Here is a 6,372-nt window from a genome sequence, read left to right on the forward strand (position 1 = left end):
TTTTTGCTATTTGTGTATTTTTAAAAGTATTTATGTACCGCCCTCTCATAGAATATCAGGATGGTGCACAGCAGCATAAAAACTCAACACACACGCAACAGTGCAGAACAGTGCAGAATTTGCTAGCTAAGATTCTTCACCTTCAGAGTTTGGACTTTCAGTATCATCTTTGTGTGATAAGATGCCTCTCAGCTGGCAAACTTCATTTCTGCTCCAGTCTAGAGTCAGACTTTGGGAGTTACTTTTTTGTTTGTAGTATCAGGTTCTCTCCCTGCCCCGGCCGCCCCAATCAGGAGAGCAAATGGGGAGCACAAAAGTCCCAGTTCATATATAACTGTTCTTTGTGCCAGTCATACTGTGCGACAGGAATTGGTTTTGCAGCGCAGCCCACGTCTACTCAGTATTTGCAGCTTGGTCAGAGCATGGCCTCTCTCTCTCTCTCTTTGCTCTTGAATTCCATAATTTCAGCAACTTTTTTTCACATCCCCAAGAATTAATGCACTTCTGGGTTAATTCCCTTATAAGGAGACAATACTGGAGAAATGGTGTTTTTTATTGCCGTGTGTGAAAAGGAACATTTTATCAGAATCACAATCCTTATGTAGGCAAAATGGGAGATAGCAGGAGGCTTGGGGGGAAACCCAAGTTTTGCAAAAGTACAAAGAAACTTTTTGGGGTGGGGAGAATGGCTCCATTCATGTCAGCAGGCAAGGGGAAACCCATGCTTTGCAAAAATGCAAAGCAACTTAAGGGGAAAAACTTAAAGAGAAAAAAATTCTTCAACAACCCAGTGAAGATGGAGCGTGTTCAGTGGTCACAGGATAGTGAGTATGTGCGCATGGAGTGGAGGAGGGGAAGGAGGGTGGTGGTAATAGAATGGAGTATCCTAGAAAAAAACTGTGGCTGGAAGGAATCCTGGACACAAACTTTTCACACTGCAACATTTTGTTTTAGGATCTACTTCTATCTGTTCATTTACAAATATGCAAGGCGGGACGAGTCTTAAGTTGAATCTGGGTTGATTTTGCAACTCCTCATCACCACTCTAGTTTGCTTTTTGCCTACCAGCTGCAAAACTTGGAACTCTTTCTCTTACTCCTAAAATTCAAACTGTTCTCCATCCTTTGGTGTGTGCACACAGTGACCACTGATTTCAGACTTTGCCCTGAGCAATAGTTGTGACCTTTGCAGTGCCCTTGAGTAGGCATGAACCATCAAAAGCCATAAAAGAAGCTGTCTGTCTATCTATCTAATCTTCTTTTGATGCCCCACAAAAGCATTCCCCCAACACCAGGATGTGAATATGTTTGCTTTAGATTCCTCTCCAGAGATTCTCTTTTAATTTTACATCAGTATTGCTAATGGGCTCACATTGTTTCCTTTTTAATCCATCTCCCATGCTAAGAATATCTCAAAAATATAATCCCTTGTAGTATACTATAGGCCAAGACAAATGGTGTAAGAAGCCCTTTTTTTTTCTTTTCCTTTCTCTGAAGCTTATATCCTACCTTCCTTCAAGGAGCTCAAGGTGTTATATACATGCACAATTTATCACATTTTTCCATGTATAAGACGACCTTTTTTCTGAATTCTTTGTGATAAATTGAGGGTCGTCTTATACACGGGTTAATATGCTAAGTAAGCGAGGGCTGGTGCTGCGGCAGTAGCAGGGAATTGGAGAGGAGGCTGCTTACCCACTCTGTCCGGCTTACGAAGAGTATTTGGTGAGTGTTGGTATGCAGTGTATTGGGGGGGTCGTTGAAAAGCTGCTCAACAGCTCAGCGAACTTACAAAAGAAGCTCAGCAACTGTTGAGGGCTCCAAAAAATAGGGGCCGTCTTATACATGGGGTCGTGTTATACACGGAAAAATACGGTATCTTCAAAACAACCCTGTGAGGTAGATTAGGTTGAGAGACAGTAATACACTGATGTTCCTGAGTGGATATTTGAACCTTGGTCTGCCAAATCCCAGCCTAAGGGCTCACCCACATGGAAGTTTAATGTGGATTGAAGCAACTTGTGTGTGTGTGTGTGTGTGTATGTCTCTCTCTCTCTCTCTCTCTCTCTCTCTCTCTCTCTCTCTCTCTCTGATTTTTTGTGGTGTCCACACAGCATCCTCATCCTAGTGACAGCTACTACTTCTCCCCACTAAATTTGGATTTTCCCAAACCACAGATAAATCTCAATAAAGGAAGAAAACCCAGTGTAAGACCACATGCTACTTGCCCATGAACACACTGTGCATTGCGGGGAGTATTTAAATGTGTGGTGATGTTTTTCTATTGCCACACCCTTTACTTCCATAGTGTTTCCATCAACCCAAAGGGAAGGATGTGGCCTTCTCTTTTTACCGGTTGTTACTGAAGGCACATTCAAGGCATTTTTATTTTTAAAATGTTACTGTTACACAGAAGTGCTGTTGCACAAAACACTGTATTAAATAATAATAAAGCTGCTCCAGGTCCTTTCCTGGTTTGAAGCAACATAGTTAAAAAAAAAAGTTTTAACAAAATAATTTATTGTTTGTTTATTTACACCATGATATGAGACGTTAAGAAAAGAAATGTGGAGAAATTATTCTGAAATGTGTGTTAAAATTCCAAAGGACAGTGGAAACTTCAAGTTCTGCCAGAAACTGGGAGTGGGGCAGTTATGAGCTATTTTGGTATAATTCATAACTATCGTTAGTCATGCCAGAACACTGCAGGCAACCATGTTGAAATAATCATTATTTGCTGCCATTTGCTGCAAGAGACTAACATGGCTGCTTTGACTAGCTTGGTACCCTTCAGATGTTTATGATTTACCGTATTTTTCGCCCTATCTGACGCACTTTTTCCCCTCCAAAAATGAAGGGGAAATGTGTGTGCGTCCTATGGGGCGAATGCAGGCTTTCGCTGAAGCCTTGAGAGCGAGAGGGGTCGGTGCGCACCGACCCCTCTCGCTCTCCAGGCTTCAGGAAGCTCTGTGCAACCCTCGGGAGACCGGCTCCGAGGGTTGCGCAGAGCTGCCTGCAGTCCCGGGCTCAGCGCACTTCTCCCCATCGCCAGCCCCACAAGCTCGGGGGACAGCGGGGAGGCAGAGCGCGCCTTCCCGCTGTTCCCTGACCTGGTTCTTCCAGCCCCGCACCTGGGGGGGGGGAATAATTTTTTCCCCCTTTATTTCCCCCCCAAAAAACGGTGCGTCCTATGGGCCGGTGCGTCCTATGGGGCGCAAAATACGGTAAACTCCAATTGTCCCCAGTCATCTGAAGGGCACCAGGTTTGCAAAGCAAATGTGGACTTCTGGGGTAGGAAAATAAACTACATAACTTTCTATTTGTTTGGTTTTTACAGTCGTATTTAGATACAGCTGCTTCTGTCTTTGATATGCCATTGCTTACCTTCAATTCATTCCTTCCTTTTGCCCAAGTAAGGGCCCAGAACTTACCCTCTCATTTGTGTGTGTGTGTGTATTTGCAGGACTGAATATAAAGACAGTGGTGACATCTTCCTGTGAATTGCAGGATTTCTGAGAGATGATCGGAGAGAAGGCAGATGAACAAATTTGGCAGCTTTTCCGCTTCACAGAGGCAACACCAAGAGTCTCCTTTTAGCCCAACATCAACCAGATTGCTGTCTCACTACCGTGCTTTTCGTGATCATGAATGGGAAGTGGTGGAACGTTCGCTTGGCCTCCTGCAGGCCAGTGGATTTTACTGGGGCCCTTTGTCTGTTCACGAGGCCCATGCTAGGTTACTGCAAGAGCCGGTGGGGACCTACTTGCTGCGAGACAGCTCTCAGGGAAACTGCCTTTTCAGCCTCAGCGTCCGCATGCCGTCTGGACCCGTCAGCCTCCGGATCTCTTTCCGCAAAGGCTACTTTTGGCTGAAGGACTGGTTTTCAGACTGTGTACTGAGGTTGCTTGAACTAGTGGTGGCAGGAACCAGGACTAAACCCCTCCACTGTGATGCAATGGGAGAAGCTCCTCTAGTATTTTCCGAGCCCCTCTGCAAGGAGCATAGGGCTGTGCCCACGCTGCAGGAACTCTGCCAACGCGCCTTACCTGCTTCCAGCAGGATTGGGCGGGGCAGTTGTTGGACTCTGCCTCTTCGTTGGCAACAGAAATGCCAAAATGTGTGTGGCGGGCAAAAATATGCAAATATTGATGACGCCAATGCGCTAACAGAATGAGTCATTGCTTTTCCTGAATTCTTAGGGTCTGTTTCAATTTCCTTTTATAGGCTAGAGGTAAACATTGCCTTTCATCCGCAACTTGGTATTCCAGCTGCCTAAGCCAGTCTTTCCTGATGGAACATTGAAACTTGGTTTCAGAGATCTGATGCTGAGATAGGACTTAGGGCGTAGAAGTTGAATGCTGATCTCTAGAACCAGAGAGGCACTGCTCTGTGTATATGGGAGATTATTGGAAAAGTTAAGCTGCTACTACTTACCTGCGAGTAAGCTTCATTGAACTCAACAAAACTCACTTTGAGTTGACATGTAGAAGATAGCACTGTTATACTTGCAACCAAGCCTTCTTCTCAGTGGGGCAGGTTCAGCCGTGTCTAGCCTTTCTCCTCCATGCATCTCCCTAAATTCTCCTTCCCACTGGGTACTGTCCTCATTGTGTCAGGGTAGGAAGAAGAAGGCTTTTATTTTAGCACTTCCCAGCAACTCCATTATTTGGCTTAAGATTAGCATTATTTTATAAGAAAAATGTGAGTCTTTAATACAATAGTCAAGATTATTGTATTTGGTGAGTCACACTTGTGGAAAAATGGAGGAATTTAATGAAAATTACAAAGAATCTACAGTGGTACCTCAGGTTACATACACTTCAGGTTACATACGCTTCAGGTTACAAACTCCACTAACCTAGAAATAGTACCTTGGGTTAAGAACTTTGCTTCAGGATGAGAACAGAAATCGTGCTCTAGAGGCGGCAGCAGCAGGAGGCCCCATTAGCTAAAGTGGTGCTTCAAGTTAAGAACAGTTTCAGTTTAAGAACGGACCTCCGGAACGAATTAAGTACTTAACCCGAGGTACCACTGTATATCAGGTTAAAGTAAAACCAACCAACCCCCCACTACCTAAAACAATTGGTAGCCAGTGTACAAGGGATTCAGTCGAGAATAAGAAATGGAAAAGGTGCATATTAAGAGTAAAAGGGTAAGTAGAGGTTTTCACTTGCTCAGACTACAATCCTAGGCCTTCTCACCTGGGGACAAGCCCCACGGAACTCAGATTGAACATCCAAATGGACATACTATATAGGACCGCAGTATAATAATATTTTAGTAATTGTCTTAATCTGCAGTAATTAAAAAGGTGCCTGAAAAGCATTTAATTGTATTTATTTAGTGAGTCTTGTAAAAAAGTGTGCTGCTGTCATTCAGTGGGGGAGAAATGGGGAAAACTCTTCTTTAAATGTGTTCATCCTCCTTTTTTGTACAGCGGTGTTTTCATAAAAGTGAACTCAATTACTGTAATGTATTGACTTCTGCAGTTTTGTTATATGTAGACTGTTTGCAGCATCTGGATATCTAAGTGTGTTAGTGGTGAGTCTGGATTTTGGAATCTATACCATGGTTTTTTTGCTCATGATTTATGCAGCTTGATTAAAATTAACACAGTTGTTTGGGGCATTTTCTTGGCTCCTGCTACAAACAAAGGAGTACAGCAGGAGGCTTGGAGAAGCATATCGAGAAGAGCCATCTGAGCAGCATCTTCAAAATTCAGGGCAATACTGGGTCTAGCCAAGGATGGAATTTCTTACTTCGGTGGACTGCATAGAACGATGGGTGTAAGAGCACCAGAGGCCTGCTATTCCACCACCCTGTTCTCAGTGGCCAAACAGATGCCTACATGATCCACAGACCCCTTCAAATCTCTGGGGTTGTTCTAGACTTAGTCATACTCAAATCTCTGGGGTTGTTCTAGACTTAGTCATACAGTACTTAGAATAGGCCTATTGGGATCAATGGGATTAAAGTTAGTCATGACCTGCTTAAGTGTCGTTGATATCAGTAGGTCTACTTTAAGCATGGCTAATTCTAAAACCAACTTTTGTCACCCATACACTTACCTGGACGCAAACCTCACTGAACTCAGTTGGAGTTGCATCCGAGTAAACATGCATAGGACTTCACTGTTGTACCATTCAAATCAAGGACAGATACCAACCGGAAGAAATGTATCCTTTTAGAACGCTGATTGAAAGATGACCATCTTTAGCAAGAGCCAAAAAAGCAATGGAGAAGGCAACTGTCTGATATGCAGTGGGAAGGAGTTCCAAAGAGCACATTATGCGGAACAGGCCTCCAGATCAGATGGTATCTGCAGAACTCAGTGGTTGGTTGGGGATGAGACAATCTTTTAGGTATCCTGGTC

General features: G+C 43.8%; 1 protein-coding gene across 1 annotated transcript in view; it reads left to right on the forward strand.

The window, feature by feature from the left end:
• The window catches only part of RRP7A (ribosomal RNA processing 7 homolog A), a 40,095-nt gene extending 36,614 nt beyond the window's left edge, over positions 1 to 3,481 (forward strand). Inside the window, exon 8 of the mRNA XM_077935444.1 lies at positions 3,463 to 3,481. The gene's annotated coding sequence lies outside the window, so the exon portion shown is untranslated. The remainder of the gene's footprint in view (positions 1 to 3,462) is intronic.
• The last annotated feature ends 2,891 nt before the right edge of the window (positions 3,482 to 6,372 follow it).

Source organism: Podarcis muralis, chromosome 10 (genome assembly GCF_964188315.1).
Source record: "Podarcis muralis chromosome 10, rPodMur119.hap1.1, whole genome shotgun sequence".
NCBI classification, from domain to species: Eukaryota; Metazoa; Chordata; class Lepidosauria; order Squamata; family Lacertidae; genus Podarcis; species Podarcis muralis.